Source organism: Erpetoichthys calabaricus, chromosome 8 (assembly GCF_900747795.2).
Source record: "Erpetoichthys calabaricus chromosome 8, fErpCal1.3, whole genome shotgun sequence".
Classification (NCBI taxonomy): Eukaryota; Metazoa; Chordata; class Cladistia; order Polypteriformes; family Polypteridae; genus Erpetoichthys; species Erpetoichthys calabaricus.
This window is the reverse complement of record NC_041401.2, coordinates 161,092,863-161,113,843: the sequence shown is the minus strand read 5'-3', so window position 1 is coordinate 161,113,843 and position 20,981 is coordinate 161,092,863. Positions and strand designations below refer to the sequence as shown.

At 39.6% G+C, this 20,981-nt stretch overlaps 2 long non-coding RNA genes across 2 annotated transcripts in view; both read left to right on the top strand.

Annotated features, from left to right (window-relative positions):
* Positions 1 to 4,950, top strand: part of LOC114656217 (uncharacterized) — a 42,153-nt gene extending 37,203 nt beyond the window's left edge. Inside the window, exon 4 of the long non-coding RNA XR_003717001.2 lies at positions 4,599 to 4,950. This is a non-coding gene — a long non-coding RNA (uncharacterized LOC114656217). The remainder of the gene's footprint in view (positions 1 to 4,598) is intronic.
* Positions 4,951 to 7,509: 2,559 nt separating this feature from the next.
* LOC127528880 (uncharacterized) lies at positions 7,510 to 20,890 on the top strand. Its single transcript, XR_007935490.1, has 3 exons — positions 7,510 to 7,877; positions 8,201 to 8,311; positions 20,829 to 20,890. It is a non-coding gene; the product is annotated as an uncharacterized LOC127528880 (long non-coding RNA).
* The last annotated feature ends 91 nt before the right edge of the window (positions 20,891 to 20,981 follow it).

The following is a 20,981-nucleotide window of genomic DNA, read 5'->3' as shown; positions in this document are numbered from 1 at the left end:
GTGGAGAATTTTGAAATGAAAAAATGTGACAATGAAAACTCTGTACTGTTGCACACCTTAAGACGTGTTTGCAGGATGAATGGGACAAAATAACACCTGAAACGCTTCATCACTTGGTATCCTCAGTGCCAAAACGTCTTAAGTATTGTGAGAAGGAGTGGTGACATTACAAACCCTTTACCGTCCTAACTTTGTTTGCAATGTGTTGCAGACCTGAAATGCAGGAATGGATGTACTGTATATTAACAAATGAAATGAAGTTTACCAGACAACGAATGAAATACCTTCAGTTCATACCGTCTGCAAAGAAATAAAAGCCGAAGCAAATTTAAGAATCACCACTCATTTTTTTTTTTCATTTTCCATGCTATCCCGACTTTTTCTGGTTTGGGGTTGTATATAAGAAAGGGCAGCACAGGCTCTTTTTCCTTAGGAGACTGCGTTCTTTAATGTGGGAAGTGACCTCCTTCACATCTTCTATAACTCTGTGATGGCCAGTTATGATTTTCTGTGTTGTGCTGGACTGGTAACATCACTTCAAGAGAGGCCCACTGAATCAACAAGCTAATTAAAAGGGCAGACTCAGCTATGGGGTGCAATTTGGCCCCCAGGAGGTCATAGCAAACGAGAGAATGAAAATAAAACAGAGTGCCATAATGAACAATGCTACACATCCTCTCTCTGACACACTAACACTGAGGACTTTCAGCCAACAATTATTCAGCAGAAGTGTGTCAAGAAACACTAGGGAGGCTCCTTTATACCAACAGCAAAACTTCTGAATGATGTCTCACTGGGACTGTGCCAAGTCGGAAGTTTTCTCTCTTTTGAGTTTTTTTTTTTTTTTTGCTTTATAGTCATTCCAGTGTGTGTTCAGACCGAAGTGTGTTTGTATATTTATTTATTTACTTCTCTACCTATTTATAAATTTATTTACCGGTATTTAAAGAGCTTCTGTAAAAAGCCAAATTTCCCCCTGGGGACAAATAAAATTCTATCTAATTTAATCTATATAACATATATACACAGTAAATAGTAAAAGAGGGACAAGAGGCAGAAAAAGGTTTGGGGTTAGCCACCCTGTACACCTGGTATAAAATACGCTATAACTGAAGCACAAAGTAATCACTAAGGACTAAGTCCAAACAGAATTGGGCAAGCATTGAGAATAGGCAGGCTTTTATAGAGGGCAGACAGGTGCTGATGTGCTGTAGAACTGGAACCAGAAGTGGATCAGGCTGATCCTTCCTTGGAGGGTCTGGAGATGAGGGAAGAGAGGGAGAGCCAGTACACTTCGCCACCCCCTGGCCTGGAGTTGAGTTACAATCACTAAAGCTGCTTCAGCTGCCTCCCATGTGCACGTGTGTGACAATATATATGGATGCATGTATCCAAAGCAACTTACAAATGACACTGATATAGCGCCATCGTTTGCATAGCTTTTTCATAGCATTAGCACTGCTAAGTGAATGGACTCGCGTGGGGGTCACACAAGCAGTTAATGGTGGGGACTCAAATGCCAACCTGCTTTACAGTTACATGTCTGAATCACTAGGAGGTTTTCCAGAAAGCTTCATTAGATTGCTGAGACCCCACCTCTCAGTGGTTGTACCCAGTAGACTATGGTGGGAAATTTGAAACCCTTTTATACTGGTAATACATTTCTTTTTTAAGTATGTGGAGTTAATTTAAATGACTGATGAGAGACTTTTTGTTGATTCTCACAGTTAAAAAGATTTTCATTCTGTTTAAACTCTCATCCGCTCAAGTCCCTTTCTAGATGAATGGTCACAATTGTGTACCAATAAAGAGAGCACTGTTTATGTTACATATAACTTATACAGTATAATCATTTTGTAAGAGCTAGGGTAGCATGGAGGCATGTCTGCCTCACATCTCTAGGGACCTGGGGTCTCGTATATAAAACTTTGCATCATTCTGAACATGAAAGTATGCATGTGCCAAAGAAAATTGTATTCCCAAAAGTAGGCATACACATATTTGCTCACAACTTACCCTTTATAAATCACAATCATCTAATAAATGTGTGCACATGAATGCACCTTGAAGCTTGTCCCATTGCCACCATACCTGGACTATGCTAATCAGCCTCATACATATGCAGTCAGGATGCTGCAGACCTTCATTGGCTGCTAGAGCAGCTGCCCACCTGACACATCGAGACATTGCCAACTACATGTGAGGAGCCCAATAGTGCGCTCTACAGGCATTGTAGCACCTCTGCACCTGAGCTCTGGGGTCACGGAAAGGCTTAAAGGTGTCAGCATCAGGTAGCCACTACCATCAAGCACATGTAATGACGTTATTGCTGTTACAATACTTAGAGTACAGGCCATATGAAACACTGAGGGTTCAGCCAGTCATCTTACCAACATTTAAGCCATTATATACTTAACCATCAGCAAGTTATCTTCCAACACTACTTTGCCTAAAAATAAATGAATCATGGGCTCACCCAGGCCTTCGAGCCAGGACATTTGTATCTCTCATCTTGACATCACAGATGACTTGTATGTTAATGAAATGCCACTTCTTACGGTTAACAAAAGCAGTGACATTGTCATTAGGTGTCCTTATTGCAATATCAGTGCAGTCAGTTACCCAGATACATTAGGAAAACTGGACAATTCTGTAAATTTCCTTTGTACATTGGTTAACTCAATGTAGGGCCTCCTCAGTCAGTTTATGGCTTCCAGCACAGAAGGCACAATGGAGCTGAAGCTTGGCCGAGGTATCCCTTACCTGTTGGCCAGTTCCTTCGGATAGGTGCCTGTTGCCAGAAAGCCGGCAGTTCTTACAACCCGAATACGAATGGGTGTAGCTTGATGTCAGGCAGTCTGTCTTTCTAACGCCGGGCCCATCTCAGCACAAACTTCCAAGATAGAGGCTCTTGAAAACCTAACTTGGCTCATAAGCCAGTCATCATCATGTGAAAAAAAATCCTGCCAGTCTCTCAAAACTCGTTCCCATCATATACGAGTATCTGCAAAGTCTTCAAGCAGCATCAAAAACGAATAGTCTGTAGGGCATGAGATTTAGAGCTTTCTCTATGCAGGGAGTGAATCACGTCAGTGTTTTTACTTAATGCATTGACAACGAGGGACTGCTTTGGCTTTGAATCCTCAGAAGTGACAACAGGTAGCCGATATAAATGGGCAAAAAACTAAAAATGTTCAATTCAAATACGCAGCATTGGCCCTTTTAAAAGGCAACAAAACTAGAGGGTGTACATCATATTCATGACTTTTGAGCTTTAATATGTGTGTCACATGAACACATTATAATAACCGCTTGGTAATTTGAATTACCAGTAATGGTGCCGTGCAGTGAATCCACTTGACTTGAGCATTCCTAGTTTTCATCCTCTTTCTCTGTACATTTAGCATTCGTTTGCTCAGAGGTTGATGCGCTTGCTGCTTCCTGAGCAGCTCTTCTTTTCTCCACCCTAGCAGCCTGCTTCTTCTCTTCTTCCGTCTGCATCTTTTTACGTTAAAATTGATTAAGTCAGTGTTTGTATTGCAATTACTTAGTACGTTTCCTTTAATTTTTCACTTAAGCTGGCACTTAAGTCTTCAATCTGCCTCAAGAATGATTTAAGATATGAAGAGGTAGGGGAAATGATGGCGAAGGTGGTAGGGATGAGAACGGTGCATACATGGCCACTGATTCTACAATAAAATAAAATAAAAAGAAGAATAACCTTGGAGGTCAATCATCACCCCGAAAGCAGATAGTAGACGTCATGTAGTATATGTGTACCAAATTTCAGGTCAATAGGTCAAACGGTTTGCGAGCTACAGGTGATTTAAAATCCTGGACAGACAAACGAATAGCCACGGTAGCATATTATATATAAAGATTATTACGTGCGTGAGTTATCATTTAGCTGGTTTGCCTGCATTTCCCTACTTCATCAAAGCTGTTGTCATATCCCATTTCGCCCCGCCGCGTACGCATGGGTCAGAGTTGCTGTAAATATACACTTCTTCTTCCCTCAAGTTTTCTTTTATAAACTCTGGCTTTTGTTTGGTAAGTTGCGTATGCACATTTCGGGCCTACTTTGTGTGTATGCAAGGTTTATTAATCTGATCCCTGGTCACTGTTGATTTGGCATTTCCATGTTCTCCCCACGTCTAGGTGTGCTTTTCTTCAGGCACTCCAGTTCTCCTCACACATCCCTTTTAAATGAATTGCTGACTCTAACTTCACTCCCAGCGGGTGTGCTTTAGTACTTTTTCAAGGTTTGGTTCTTGCCTTGCACCTGATGCCGCTGAGACAGCCTTTGAATTGGACTAAATGGGTGCTTACATCGAGAGAATACGAGTCAGACAGACAGTGAGATGCTGCTTTAAAGGACGTGAGTGGAGGGCCTGGGTTGTGTGACTGCTTTTCTCTTGTTTTCAATGCCTTTCTGTCTGTTCTTATTGTATATCAGTTCTTTCTTTTCCACTCTTTGTGTGGGACGGGGTCTACAGCGCTTTGCAATGTGGCATCATGCCAGTCCCTTTCAAATGCCAGGAGGGTGTGCTGAGGTCACCGCTAATATAATGTTTGCTGTGTCTTTCTCTCTGTCTTAGCCTCTGAGTTCCTGTGTATTGAGTCATCAAGAGGGTGTCACGCCATTTGCTTTCAGATGGAATGCACTGAGCAGCTGTGTTCTTGAGATCCTACTGCAAGCCCATCATCCATTTAGTAAGCCTGCTTTTCCCGCTGAAGCAACAAAACGTGTCCACCTGGAAGAGGCTATGGCTAGCTGCTTCAAGAGGAGGACGTAATGCTCTGCTACTCCTGCATCCTGGACCTAAAAACATTCATTTAAGCAGCAGAACATTCAGCATGAACTGGTGATGTTCTTAAGCAGTCTGTTTCTACAGTAAGTCTGAATAAGGCTCTGTCTGCCCAGAACTTATTAAACACACACAGGTGGTACTCAGCGTCTTTGTCCATACACGGTATACATTAACAAGGCAAGTGTAAGCCAAACCATTTACAGGTGAGGCAGCTGCAACGAACTGCATGAGAGTATTAATAAAGTCTCCAAAATACATTTTAACTTTTAAATTCTGTAATTAGGGGGTAGTTAATCGTATTTATTCACAGTTCAAACTAACATCACCAAGAACAAACATCTGGAGCCATCCTTCCAGGTAAGGCGTTTATTTTTCTTTATGACAAACCTCATCGATGCACACTTTACGTGAAGGCTTTTTCAGTGAGTTAGCCATCACTGCCACATCTGCACGTCTGGAAGGCAGGACCCACTTGTCCTTCGGGTTTCAAGAGAGTTAGTGAGACAAAGTTTTTAAACGGCACCTTGTTTACCATCACACCACAGGGTGGCTTTGTAACATCACTTCTGTGATTACCTGAAAAGAGCTGGATTGCGCGTGGGGGAAAAATGCATCCACCCAGCTTTTACACTCTTAAATGTAAAAGGGTCAAAGTGGTTCTTCACAGCGGTGTCACAGAGAAACCGTTTCTGTTTCCAAAAATGTTTCCAGAAGGAATCTTTATTTATTTAGCTCTGTAACGGAATCCATAAATGGATTCTAAAAGACTTGGGAAATACCAATAGGTTTCTGATTTTAAATGCACCAATGCTGCATACAATAGCACAGGCCAAGTTCCAGTTTTCTTGATCTGTTAGTATTCTGCTATGTAGTCTACAATACATTAAAGATTTCTGTTTTGTCCACATATTAGATACCCTTTCAAAGTCCAAAGAATCAATCTGTTATATAAAGAATCATTGCTGGAATTAAATAGTTCTTTATGCAGCAGTGGGTCTATGAAGAATCACCCATCCCAGTAAAGTGCCACTACAAAACAGTTGTTTTTAAGAGTGTATCTCACAAAGGTCTATCTGTTAGCGTAAGATTGGGTTCACCTCCTTCCTGACGCCAACACAATACACAAAACTTACTTTTTAAGCATATTTTTCGCTTTCCTTTATTTTGCTTATGCTGTACATTAATTTGTACACTAGCTGCACTACCAGTATATAAGACGAGTGTTGAAATCCAAGTAATCAATATAGACCTCAGTGTTAATGTTTGCATTGCACTATCTTTGGAATGTATTATGTAATGTGTGTAGTAATAAAATCCACTGCATTTGTCATTCCAACAGATGACACACCACAAACATTTGTAATAATAAAATGCATTTACTTCAAATGTTATATTCCCTTTGGTATGGGATTTGTAAAAAAGCAGTGTGAGGTTTTTAATGCACCAGCAGATGGAATGACAAATGCAGCACATTTTATTACTAAAAATGTTTGTGATGTGCCATAGTTTGAAATGACAAGGGATTTAACAACCGGACAGACACACACTTGCCCTTTATATTATGGTGTATATTACCCCTTTATCCTTCTTTTACAACAGACCCTTTCTCATCTGTCTATGCATTTCGATACTGTCCACTTCTGCTCTGTATTCACTTAACACTGTATATATAGTGTAGGGATTTCTTAATTACAGTCATCCAATAATGATCTCAGAATGACCAATTTTGGTCTTTGGTTAGTCCCCTCTAATACAATACTAGTCTGCTCTGTAAAGCTTTATGCACAGTTTTTAAGTCTATGCCATAACGTTCACTTTTTAATTCACCTTCACCTATTTTGTTTCCTTAATTAATTCTCCTAATACGGGCAATAAAAGTTAATTTATATTGTTGATACCACTTCATTTCTTGCTCTATAACTAGTCCGCATCTGCTCCATATTTATTTGTTCTGGTTGTTATACATCCTAACATGTTCTGTTAAATCTTTATAATAATCGTGTACTTTAAACAACAACACAGGTTTATCTATAGTCTGCATAGTTGAACAGCCCGGCTCCCTAATCTTCCACCGTTCGTTAAACATCAGCTCCACAATTTCTGCCGTAAATGCCAATATCAACAGTTTATGCACATATTGCCATTTCCTACGAGGCTGAAATTTAGGTCGAACGTAACCGCACACAGCTATTGTCTCCAACGCGTTTTCCCGGAGTGTAAGAAGTATCTAATCACCGACTCCTCAAGCTGCGCGCGTGCTCAAGAATGAATGCGCGATCACGTACGCTTCTACGGAAAACTGTAAGGTCCAAGCTACGTGTTTACACAAACTTCGGCAGTTTCCGAATGTGCTGCGCGTTTGTAAAGAACTGTCAGAAGTAAATTGCGTGCTTATAGTGAAAGAGCAAGCAGAAATCTGGAGTTGCTTACTACAAGTGTTCTCATCTGATTTTCACATATCTTTTAGCGCTTCACGTCGGGTAAAGATCTTACATATTTATATATTTGCACATTTCTTGCACAGATATAATCAGTTTTTGAACCGATGTAGAGTGTTAGCTTGTTTACAGACTGGAATATTTTCATTTGCAATGCACGAGTATTTCATATTAGTAGATTAAGTTTCGCACACAAATCTCATTTATAAAATTATAGATGCATCGACTTACTGTATCTGGGAAAAAAATGACCAAAAAAAACCGACCCGCTTATTTCTTTGTGTACTTTTGGGGAATACGTTTTATTATGTATTTATTATGGTTTATTCAAGCCTATTCCTACTATCTTAGTCAGCTAGGAACAACTGAAATAACTCATTTAGCTCAAGTGACTAAACAAATGCCCAATACAGACTCACTTAAACGATCTGAATGTTAAAAATAAGGGACACCACAGCTGACGGGTGTGCCTTTACATTTCAAAACTTTTTTATATTCTGTAGGAATGAGGTACAAAAATCAGACATGAACAAACACTTGGGGTTGTTTTATCCCACGTGGTAAGATGAAAACTTACACTTACCTGCCTGGTTTGAACTGAAAACATAAGAGGAGCTAAAACTGACAGGTGGGTTATCAGATTTAACACCTTACTTTTATTTCCTGTAGAGATATAAGGGGTCAGGAAACATTTGTGACTTTTGTTTCATCTGCAGTGAAAGAAGAACGACATGTTCCCCACTATATGTTTTGAACTGAGAACACACAGGGGTCTAAAATAGAGGAGGGCTTTTCAAAACTGCTTCATGCACCCTCTTCTTGGAAGAAAAAATAAATAAATCAGTTCATACATATCTGATAATGGTTAAATATTATAATAGAAGAAGGTCTGATATAAAAATAACTGGGCGGTAGGCTGGCAGACATGGCACCTTCTTATTTCTTGCACAGGTATGGAATGGAAAATCAGCTGCTAAATTCATGAAACCATTGTTACCTCTCCTGTTTGGAAGAAAGAAAAATAAAAAACAGCAGAAACGCATTGGAGAGCAAAAGTGACAGGTAGGTCAATAGATTTAACCTCCCTTCTTACTTCCTGTATCTTTTTGGAATAGTAAATTATTTATGGAATATTAGAGTATGAGGAGTGCAGGTGTTAGGTTATTTTGTGCCCTAGGCCAAGCTTATTAGTGTGCCAACCAACTGTTGGGTGGCTTAGCTGTGCGTCTGGGACCCCCACCCTTATGATCTACACCCTAAGCGAATGCCCAATTCACCTTAATGGTGGCACCCACCCTGAATATTAGCTTTATCTCTACCAAGGTAAGAAGAAAAACCTGCACACTAATCACTAGTCTGAACTGAAAACAAATGAGGGACAAAAATGTGATGGTTACATCATCAGGTTTAGCCAACTTTATTTTGAAGTAAGAATGAGGAACAGGCAATTTTTTGGTACATGTAGGGTATTGCTGTCATCTCTTATTATATAAGAACAAAAATGCACTTTAGGGCTTTACCTGAAAATTAAAGGACACAAGGTGGTGGCCCATCATGGAGGACACTCAAAATACACACCGGGACTTAGCCACTTAGCACCAGCCAGTTTAGTGTGTAAAGCCATTTGTGCCAAAATGAAACAAATAATACACATACAAAAGCGCAGAGATAAATTGTGACAGAGGACACAAACAAAGATAAAGAGTTGAGGCACCACCTTAGTGACTTTGTATACTTTGATGAAGCATAAACAAAGAAAACATGTAATAAATGCGGAGTCTTTTCAGACTGGAGTATGAGTTCATTAAACAGGAAAGGGAGGGTCCTGGCAGACAGAGATGGACGTCAGAGGTGAGTAGCTGTCAGCCTTCATTTCTGCAGGGGGAGAAGAAGAGAAGGCATTAGTCCACAGCGCCACCCTCTGGTCCGGTGGGTAATTACTGCCACTAAAATCCTTAAGCTGCCTCCAATGCGCATGCACGTGATAATACTCGATGTATATAAATGAGTCAATAAACCGTACTGTAACTGCATTTACCCAAAATTACCAAAGTTTTGCAGCTTTGGTTTGCTTCATGGGATTCTAGCAATAGTGTGACATGCTGGAATGATTCCAGAGACAAAATATCTTTGTTTTTAAAAGCTTTAGTAAAAGTTCAAAGTAAAACAGTTCACCCAAAAATAGAGGAAAAAATAGATACTGCAAAGTAAAGAACCGTTCTTGTTTAAGAAAAGTTATTTTATAGCTTATTACTTGTTTTTGTTTCTTTAACTTTGCTTATATAGTCGAACCATTTCTAAATGGTCAGAAAACTGTATGCCTATCCCATTCACAAACTGCAAATGGGTCCATCAGTCCATGCTAACAATGAGACAAATTCCAAAAACACTGACTCAGTTAACACACTGCATTACAGATATAGCAAGAAAGTTCTATCTCATATTAACTTACAGGGGTGAAAGGCTATACCATAATCTATAACTATGAAATTCTATTCTACTTAAGCAAACACTACTGTAGCATGAGTGTAGCTTACAGCTTTAACCTTCTAGGATTGGCTCTTACATGTACAAAAACGCATAATCAAGGAAGAAGTCACCTAAACCATTATAAAACACAATGTAATCATTTTATTATTATTAATGGCTTTGCCCCCTGTTCGCTTTGTTCACCAACCCCACCCCCTGCCTGTGCTACACACCAGCAACTTTGCGTCTCTGATGCTCACGTATGTGGATTTCACTTTCACCAAACAACAAATCTTTTAATTCTCGTGGATAGGCATCTTCATTAGGAAGAAACACTACTTTTCCCTGATGGCAACACAAATTAGACGATCTACAAGTCTCCAACTTAAAGTTTAAATCCAAACAATATATTCAATCTCTTTTCACTGTTCCATTATTTCACCGAGTAATAATTTCCGTTTGTTAGTGCTAATGCGATCTTTACTATCATTTTTTTGAGACTTTCGAATTTCAGTACTTTCAGAATCTCTTACCTGCAGTACATGTGTATTGCACCAACATTTTGGAACCTCTTTACGACGTTCTACTTTGTCATCTACTCTTTGTCTTTTATTTCCAGCCCTGGACGTGGTTAAATCTCTTGGCACAAAGAGTCGTCTCGCGGGACGTGAAAGTATCCCTCTGAAAAAGTCACATCTCTTCGTAGGCTATAAAGTCTTGTCTCGTCCCAGGATTTTTCTATATAATAGAGACATGTTTTATTTTTAAGGACTGCTGCTACTCCTATTGGTTAATCATTTTCCATTGATTGCTTTTCCTTGACTGTAGATAGTAGGCTACCACTCACATTCAAACTGATAAAACATGAAGGCAATAAGATTTATAATAGTTAGTTGTGCATGCAAAATAAATGTAATTTAACATATTGTAACTGTAGCAGGCAATGGGTGCATTTGTTAAACAATAACAAACTGCACATTAAAAGCTTAATGACCTAGTTATACATTCTTAGTCCACAGAAAATGTCCAGTAAAGTAGACACTCTGCTAGTCTTACTCCATAATTTAGAATCTCCAATTAATCTTTCAATCACATTTTTCGAATCTGAAAAGAAAAGGACAGAATCAGGAGGAGAAGCCACCCAGACAGTGGCAGTCAATCCCAGAAGTTGTGAAGCAGCAGCAGCATTAGCCACTGTACCACCATGTGGTGTAACTGATCATATACCTCATTTTAGAAACTTCAGGTGGAATCAGAAACTTCTATAATGATATTCAGAATAAAGCAATAAAAACAAGAAGAATATTTGAATGATTTGATAAAGGCCGAGTACTCTCTTCTTTTTGCCATTACAAAACCTGGGACCATATCACACATGTAACAACAAATTTCCAACTCTAGACCCATATGTGAAATTACCTCAAATCTGAAATTTCCTTTCTGCACACTTCATTGTGTAGTAAATTTAATTTTACGCTGATAAACTTGCCATTTTTTTTCTCATCACTCTACACTGAAACCCATCATGACAAAGTGAAAACATGTTAGCTAAAAGATTTTGCAAATGTATTAAAAAACAAAAAGTGAAATTTCTCATCCACATAAAAGTTGAGAACCTTTGCTGTGGTTCTCCAAATTTTCGTCTGGTGTATCCTTTACGCTTTTGTTATCCTCATTGGTCTCAATAACTGTGAAATGGAGGAAGTCCGGAAACATCAGAACTCATCCTAGAGTTGGCTGTCTGGCCAACCCGAATAACCAGGCTAGAAGAGCTTTGGTCAAGGAGGTGACCGGGAACCCAATAATCACTCCAACAGAGCTTTAGAAGTCCTCTGCTGAGATGGGAAAACTAGTTGGAAGGGTGATCATCTCAGCAGCATGTCATAAATCAGGTGTTCATGGCAGAGTGCTGAAGTCCCACTCAAACATTTAAAGGACTCTAAGAGCCTGAGGAAAAGGAATCTGTGGTCTGATTAAACAAAAATGGAACTCTTTGGTCAGAACTCCAAGCACAATGTCTGTCGAAGACAGGGCACTGCTCATCACCTGCCCAATACTATCTCTTCATGGTGAAGTAGGGTGATGGCAGCATCATGTTATGAGGATGCTTCTCAGTGGCTGGGAGAATTGTCAGAACTGAGGGAAGGACGAATGCACACAAGTACACAGTACTATTTGAAGAAAACCTGCAACAGGGTGCATATAACCTCAGAATGGGGTGACGGTTCACCGTTCAGCACCTCAATGACCCGAAACATACAGCCAAAACAAAGGTGGAGTGGCTTCGGGACAAGTCTCTGAATGTCCTTGAGTGACCAAGACAAAGCCCAGACTTAAAGGCCATAGAACATGTGTGGAGAGACCAGAAGATAGTAGTTTACAGACTCTTCCCATCTAACCCAATGCAGCTTGAAAGAATAAGCCAGAAAGAATGGGATAAGCTGCCCAAATCCAAGTGTGCAATTACCCAAGATGGCTCAAAGCTGGAATTCCTGCAAAAGGTGCTTCTACTAAATACAGAACAGAAAACGTATATGAGAGACACATTTCAGATTTTGATTTTTATAAATTCTCAAACCTTTCTGACAAAATGTTTTCACTTTGTCATTATGATTTATTGAGTGTACATTGATGAGCAAAAATGGCACATTTATCCGTTTAAAATTGAATCTGCAATACAATAAAGTGTGCAGAAAGGACTGTTTGAATCCACTGTAAACACGCTGTCAGTGATTGTCAGACCAAATTCAAATCCACCCACACATTTTTACCTATTTATCCTGTTCAATGTTGCAAGGAATGGTGCGTCTTTTGACAGTACTGGGATCAAATGGAAACTCTTATGTTACTTAAGTGCAATGAATAGGAGTTTCGCAAATCTTTAGACTGTGCTCGTCTTGTTTTAGGAATTTGTGTACGTAGTTTTATGATCGTTTATGAATTTTATTGCTGTTCTGGCAATGCTGTCTTTTTTTGTTTGTTTTAGAATAGTCACCTCCATTTTGTGTCAAACATTGTGTGGCTGTAGCCATATGTTTGCAGCTAGTACACCCATAGTTGGTCATGTGACATATTATGTCATCACATCCCCCCTATATAAGATGATGGCACCCAGATCCATTTCTTTAACAAATGACACATATTATTGCTATTTTACTTTTGACTCTGATTTTGGATTTAGGCTGTGACTGCTGCTTTTGCTTTGCAGACTCTTGCTTGTGCCATGATAATGATTCTGTCTGCTATTTTTTACTTCTATCTCCAAGTCCAAAATTTCATAGGTTCTATTTCAACAACTATGAGTGCAGGCCATGTGTTATTTAAAGTACTCCAGTCAACTCTCAAACTTGTTACAGAATTATTAACTTTTTTGCCCAGCATTTGATGATGTTACATACACCTTGGAGACAAAAAATGTGTACGTTTGAAAGAAGAGTGAATATAATGATTGAGACGTAACGTAAAAGACCGGAAGGTGACAGAGCCAGTTTTGGTAGCTGGAGAACAGTCTACCCAAACCACGAGTGCAGACATTTGGTAGGAGCTCAGAGTAGAGCTGCTGCTTCTCCACAGTGAAAGGCCAGTTGAGGTGCCTCCTAGATGGCTCCCCGTGGAGATGCGCAGGCAGGAAAAGACCTCGGGGCACACCCAGGACACACTGGAGAGGTGTTATCTCTCGGATGGCCTGGGAACACCTCAGTATCCCCTGGGAGGAGTTGGAAGAGGTGGTGGAGAAAAGGGATGTCTGGACATCATTGCTTTGACTGCCACCCCCGTAGACCTAGACCCGGATAAGTGGCAAAAAGTGGATAGATGCATGGATTGAAGTTGACAGAATCAAATCTAAAGAAAGGCACAGTTTTGGTAACAGGGAGTCAAATTATCTGGTGTCAGAAACCAAGAATGTAAGAAACAATTACAAATCAAAATTCAAGAGTAGGAGTCAAATGCAAAGCTAATAAAACATTATTAGAAATGTTACAAACACTAAGGAATTAGTCATTGATTTCTGAAGAAACCCCCATTCACCCACAAGTAGCAATCATCAAAAACCAGGAAGAGGAGACTGTGGACAGTCATACATATCTGAAGACAATAGTAATGAAAAGAATAATAACTTTATTTAAATAGCACCTTATCATACATTTACATGCAACTCAAGATGCTTTCCACAGATTAATTAACAAAAAAAAAGATATACCACATTTACTTGGATTATTATCATTAATTAAAACTATGATAATTTCTAATTAATGTAAGTATACTAAATACAAAATCAGTCAGGTATTGTTAAGCAAACTTTAACCACTAAAGTGCAAAACAAACCTTCACTCTTATCAGATAAAGGTTTTCTATTTACAATATTTATACATTAAGGCAGACAATACAACAACCATATTTAAAAATAAATATATACAGTACATATCTGCTTCTTACCTAGGGATATGTACATTGCAACCCATTGAGCAGAAACAGTTTGATGTTATTAAAGTTAATAAAAAGATACAAAAGCATATAAAACAGTCCATAGCGGTTTCTATTGATTTAGGATGTAGATGGAGATTGTTTGACCAGCTGACACGGAGGAGAGGAAAACAAAAAACTCCTACGATGTGCCATAGGAGAAAAATAAACCTCTGGAAGGCCATGGTCATAAGACAGTAGCAAGCAAATCAAATAGTTAGGCCTGATGGTAATCACTTTCTAGTAGAATCAAAATTGATTTTCAAGGAAAACAGATGTCATCTCCAAAAAGGGCCAGCGGGTCTACTGTCTAAGGAAGCAGAGTCTTTATGATGTGAGTACTACCATTAAGTCATTCTTTTATAAATCTTGTATCAAGTCTGTCTTTACTTAAGTTCTGCTGGGCCTGTTTCGTAAATCTTAATGTCTACAACAAAAACAAAGTAAGTCTAAATGTAAAACGGAACAAAAAAAAGAACAAGATGTCAACTGTCCAATCTCACAGACAAGCAAGTATTATGAGAAGCAGAGCAGGACTCACCCACCACCATGTCAATTGCAGTTGTTGCCGTCAGGTCACAGTTTCAAGGTTCCAAGGATGAAAAGCAGCGAGTTCAAATACTCCTCCATTCCAACTTCTAAATAAGTTTAGTTTTTTAAAAATCATCCACAGGCTTAAATCATAGGATGAAAAGTTAGCATTTGTATCAATCATCATTCAAGTCTAAATGCTGGTTTATTTTTAGGTCTAACTAGGGGGCTTTGCCCCCTGCTCGCTTCTCTCGCCCACCTCCGGGTTTGGTTTACCAGATATACTGTACAATTTAAAGAGATTGTTATTTTCATGGGAATTGTTACATATGCATTATTTTTACTTTTTCTTTAAAACAATACTGGTCCTTTATTTCTGGCCCCTGGTGTGGTTAAATCTCTTTGTTGCAGGACGTATAACGCTGCTCGCGTTGTGAAGGGGTGGGTGGTGGGTGGTGGTGGGGGGGGGGGGGGGGGCGGCTGAATGCAAGCTAAGGAGAAGTGGTTGGATCATCTGCTGGCTTGCTGCTGCTGGCGAGCTGCGTATTCTGCTTGTTGTGCTGTGCGTTGATCATTTAAAAGCCTGTACAGCTGCTGTCCTTTCACCACTTCGCGTCTCTGCCGCTCACGTTGTGATATTAGTTTGGCTGAACGCATGCTAAGGAGAAGCAGTTGGATCATTTGCTGGCTTGCTCCTGCTGGTGAGCTGCGTGCTCTGCTTGTCGCTTGTTGTTGTTTTAAGAGCTGGGAGCACATGAAGCGTGTCTGCTAAAAGCATTCCAACAACTGCTAGGTTAGATGTCCGTGAACTTGTTTTAAATGTTGTCTCGTGACGTTAAAGTGTTTCTTGCGGGACATCAGATTGTCTTCCGAGAAGATCATGTCTCGTCTCCCTAGTCTCCCTTCCAACATTTTTTTTATAATAGTTATATAATTATAATTTTATAATTATATAATTTTATAATTTTTTTATATAATATCAACAGATCACCATATGTTTGATCAAATGTTTCATTATCAGTATTATGATCATTGTTATATTTTATGTATTTGTAATACATTTAAATGTGATGGCTGTGTTCATGGTGATGTGGTTTTAATGTTACATTGTGTCTGTAAAACCTGCTGATTAACCAAATGTCCCTCTTAAGACAATAATATTGAATTGAAATTGAAAGATGTCTAAAAGCTTGTATACAAAGGAGAGCAGGTTGCCATCTTAAATACCTGACGCATGATGACGTCACATGATGCTGGTGGTCACACTGCAACCAGCATCATAGTCATACAGTACATAGGATGGCTGCAGCCATGAAAACTGAGTGTCTAATGGCAGCATTAGGAACAGAAGTCTTCCCAAAATGGCAGCACAATGACATCACTGTGATAATGATACAAATAGATAGCAGAATGTGTGAGCAAAATATGATCAAAAGTTGTAATTAACAAAAACTTATAAGGATTATAACAGATGAAGGGAGTAGTTGCACTTTCACTCTTACTTCTCATGAGCTGAATTAGCATTTTGGCCATCAAAGGGCATGCAGAGATATCCATCTTTTTAAAACACAAAATTAATGTGTTCTTGAACATTTTTACTATAGACGCTAAGAAAATAAGAAATTTGAGAAATGAGGGGAGACCATTCGGTGCATCAGACATGTTTTTTTAGGTAACATATAAACTGCCCCAATATCTCATCCAGATACTTCTCAAAGGTTGTCCAGATTGCTGCTCCATCTCAGTGTCTCAGTAGTTTGTTCCAGACTCTCACAACACGCTGCTTAAAGACGTACTTCCTGGCTTCAGTCCTAAATGCCCTTAACTTTGATTTCCACTGGTGTCCCCAAGTATGTAATTCACCCTTAAAATGAAAGATGAAATTCTACTGCATCAACTTTACCAATGTAGAATTCTGAAGACCTGGATTAGGTCCCCACACAGTCTCCCCTGCGCGAGACTGAACAGTTTTAATTCTCCAAGTCTGTCAGAGTACGACATGTCCTTAAGTTCTGGGATGCACTTTATTGACCTCATCTACACAGCTTCAACTACTGCTATGTCTTTCTTTTAGTGTGGAGACCAGGGGACATATGTATAAACAGTGTACAAAAATGTTGCATACGCTCATTTTCATGCTCATGTCAAGATGTTATGAAAGATCTGCTCAGTTCCAGACAGACACCAATGTCCACAATGTCCAAAAGCACACTCATTTATTAAACAGTTCTTTTTAGCACACAACACAGTGCCCCAAATCCACAGTCTCACCACAACTGAGTCCTTGTGTAACACTTCTCTGTTTCTTCTGCCACCTCCACTCCTCTTCTCGTAAGCTTGGTCCTCTGCCTCCCGACTCCAGTTCTCTGAATGGAGTGAGGCAGCCTCTTTTATACTGTACCCGGAAGTGCTCCTGGTGCTCTCCAATTACCTTCCGGCAGCACTTCTGAGTGTGGTGGAAGTGCTGCAGAACATACTTCCAGAGCTGTGGTTGAGCAGGCAAACAACAAAGTACACTTCACAGCAGCATCTGGTTTTCCAAAAGTAATCAGAGCAGTCGACTGCAGTCACATTGCTATCAAGGCGCCTTCAGAGAATCAGCTTGCATATGTAAATAGAAAGAATTTCCACTCTATTAATGTGTAAATGATCTGTGATGCAAAAATGCATCTCACTAATGTTGTGGCAAGATATATAAGTGTCTCATCAATAACTGCAGCAGCTCACTGCTCAAACAGTGTGAACTCAGAAGTCCAGTGGTCACGTCACCTTTGATATCTGACCTCTTCTTTTTTAGACACTTCAGACACTGTGCAAGTTTCTGAATTTCAACTTTTGAGTGCCTCTGGCATGCTGTGCCACTTCATCAATTTCCTTTTGTTGCTTATACCACTGCTTAAGCCACCAAATAGTACATTTTTCCATGCCTCCAAATTCTTCTTTTTTACACATGCTTTTACCATTGTCTATTATCAAAACAATGAATGGCAGGGGCTTTTTATATTGATTTGCATATTTAAATAGGTGAAATTCTGTGAAGAGTCAGGGTGAGGTTATAGGCTCATGCATGTGTGCTAAAATTCACATTGATTACGATTTATAAAGGGAAAGCATGTAGAACTTAAATTACACACAGTGTTATGCATATGAAGTTTTTTGTGCATACACACATTTCTAGTTTTGTCCGTAGGGCATGTTTTAGTGTAAAATCTATGCAAGGCATTATACATGAGGCCCCAGAACTGCACAGTATAGCTAGTGCATTTGTCACATGTGTGGGCGCATGGGGGGCAGGTTAAAGGCTTTGGTGATGGTAATTACCCGCTGGACCAGAGGTTGGCGCTGTATACTAATGCCTTCTATTCCTTCTGCATAATCGAAGATTGACAGCCACTCCATTTATGACCTTACCCTTTCTGCCACTTGAACTCGTAACTGAGAAATCATCCATCTTGAATCAGTTCTGTTATGAAATTGCGTCTATGAATTCTGCAATTGTTGTGTGTTTCTCTTTTGCCCTAAGTTCACTTTGAGTGTGCATTCTGAGAAATTGTACCGTATGCACAGTATACATCTGATCAATATAAATGTTGTTGAACATGTTTGGAAATGTCTGAATCGGAACAAAATGAATGAATGTATTTATATGAGAAACTATAAATAAGCTACTTTGTCTAACCACCTTTAAGTGCTTTACATAAACGTGGTCTTCATGACCTGCTATGTGAATGGCTGGTGATGATCTTAAGCCAAGAATAAGAGCTGAGTCTGTCTGAGCCATATATATCCGCCTACATGAGTTTGATGGAGCTTGGTGCCAGACGTGATACAGTATATCTATTCTGGATGAAGTTACCTCAATTTTGGATCATTTTGTTTGCCTTCCTTCCCTTAGGACAATTTCCCAACTGAATTCCATATGAATCCCAGATTTATAGCTAGTAGGATCATCCAGTTCAGTATCATCATCCTATTGGGAGAAAACTCAGATTGATCACTGAGGAGCCCACCAAGGCAGAGTGCATACCTTCTGAAAAAGGAAGAAGAACCATAAACATCTAGTGAAGTCTGGACAAGTGGTGCAACTGAAAACTCTGCAGCAGTTAAGGAGCTCCATGGTGGCAATCTGGTGCATGATGTCGCACTGTCTTGATTAACATAGCTATTCAATGTTGCATGGAAAGTCAGGACTTCTCTTCTTCTTTATCAATCACTAGCTGTCCGTGCCAGTTGCCTGCAAAAATTCAGCTGTCCTCCACAGACCCTCCAGGTTACCAAAAGGGTTTGTCCTCAGGGTTGCTTGGTCAGGCCATGTGGATAATCTAAGGGCATCCTAGAAGGAGCAGTCTTGGAGGAGGTGTTCACCGTTCATTGGGCCAGGGTCACAGGGACATCTGTCTGTCTGTTTAGCCACCTTTTAGTTTGTTGTTCATGTGGGCATGTGTTCTGTTGTGGCCATATCTGAGTCTGAACAGGATCACCATGTTGGCTCTGTTCAGATGCTAGTAGCTGTCATTCTGCTTAAAATTTGGGTGCAGCTATGAACATTTCTTTCGTGAGGAACCTCTGTACCTCATTATGTATTGTCCTGGAATAGCTGTATCATGATGTATCAGGACAACTCAAAATGTGTACCTATGCTTATTTTCAGGGTCCTCATCTGGAATTGAGAGTTCAGTCAGTGGGTGAACATCAGATGTTGTTATGTCGTTGCACGGATATCTGATACTCCTATGAGTTCACCAGTCCTGTCTACATCCATCCATCCATCCATTATCCAACCTGCTATATCCTAAGTACAGGGTCACGGGGGTCTGCTGGAGCCAATCCCAGCCAACACAGGGCGCAAGGCAGGAAACAAACCCCAGGCAGGGCGCCAGCCCACTCCTGTCTACATGTGTTTTATAAATATAAAGACATCTATGGCAAAGGTGTTAAATCAAAGCAATTTCAGCATGGTGAAAGACTCTACCAGTTTCAGTTTTTGTCTCATTTTATGTTTTATGATTTTCAAGGATAAGACACATTTATCAAAATTATAAAGTCCAACTTGGAAGTGTGTAAAACCCCTCATCACAGCAGCTTTAAATAGAATTGATTTGTTGAGACTTGATTAAGCAGGTTTCATAACAATGGTTGGACACAGAATAATCAAATGGATAGCAGATATTGGAAATTTATTAAAACACAGCTTAGTGACCTCCACTGGAGGAGTACTGATTACTGTATATGTGTGTCATGGATTAACGTGTCTTTATGTTATTTTATTGTTCATTGTTTTTGTATTATTTTTGTATATTTTTATGTTATTATGTCGATCCGGCTTATAATTGGTTTACTGTGTACTCTCTTTTTATATAGTTTATGTTAATTGTGAGTGAAGCCCCAGGAGGTAGGGCCACCCTGATGTCACAACTCCTGAGCCCCCCAAACCCCCCCCTGCTGGGAAGACTCAGGAGCTGGAGACCATTCGCTTATTGTGGAATTTGTAAATATTGTATTCCATTTTGAATTCTTTGTCTGTTCAGTTTTTGAATTATTCTTCTGTATTGCTGTTCTTGCTGTGGACTGTCTTTTTTAGGCCAATCTGTTTGACAATTTTGTTCTTTTGGGTTTTTCCTTGTATTGTTCCATTTTTGTTAAAACTATTGTCCATTTATAAAGCTTTTTATTGCCCTTTTTTACACAAGCCAAAGGTTTACAGAACATCCCTCCTTTTGTGGCGATTTTGGGACATTTAGGTTTACTCATGAGGCATAATTAATTTTTGGGCCTGTGAAGCCTGAGGCATGCCGTTACAGCTGGGTTAAGCCATTTGAGGTGAGGCAAAGGTGGCCTGGCTTGGCCAGTATAACCTTTTGGAGGCCTCACATGCCTTTTGAAATGTGGAAGATGCCACATTTTAACAAAATGGCCTGAAGCAGGAGTTTCACTGAATGGGAGATTTGATTTTGTAACCTCTTCACTGTCATCTCAGGGCGGTGCACTTATAGAGCAACTGGTGCTTGAACCCACTACGACATTCATTTATTAAAGTTAACACAAAGATGAATCTCATTTGTTCTTCACCAAACACCTAAATCTGTATCTTCCTCCTCTGTATATTTCATTTCAGGGAGGGAGAGGATCATCTAAAAGCAGTGAAGTCTATGCCTAGAATAATGATACCACCAAGGCCAAGGCAAGTATTATCTGCATTCATTTTTGGCACGATGATTGTACATATTACAACTGTGTAATATTTTCAAACCGTGGGCCATTCTAACAA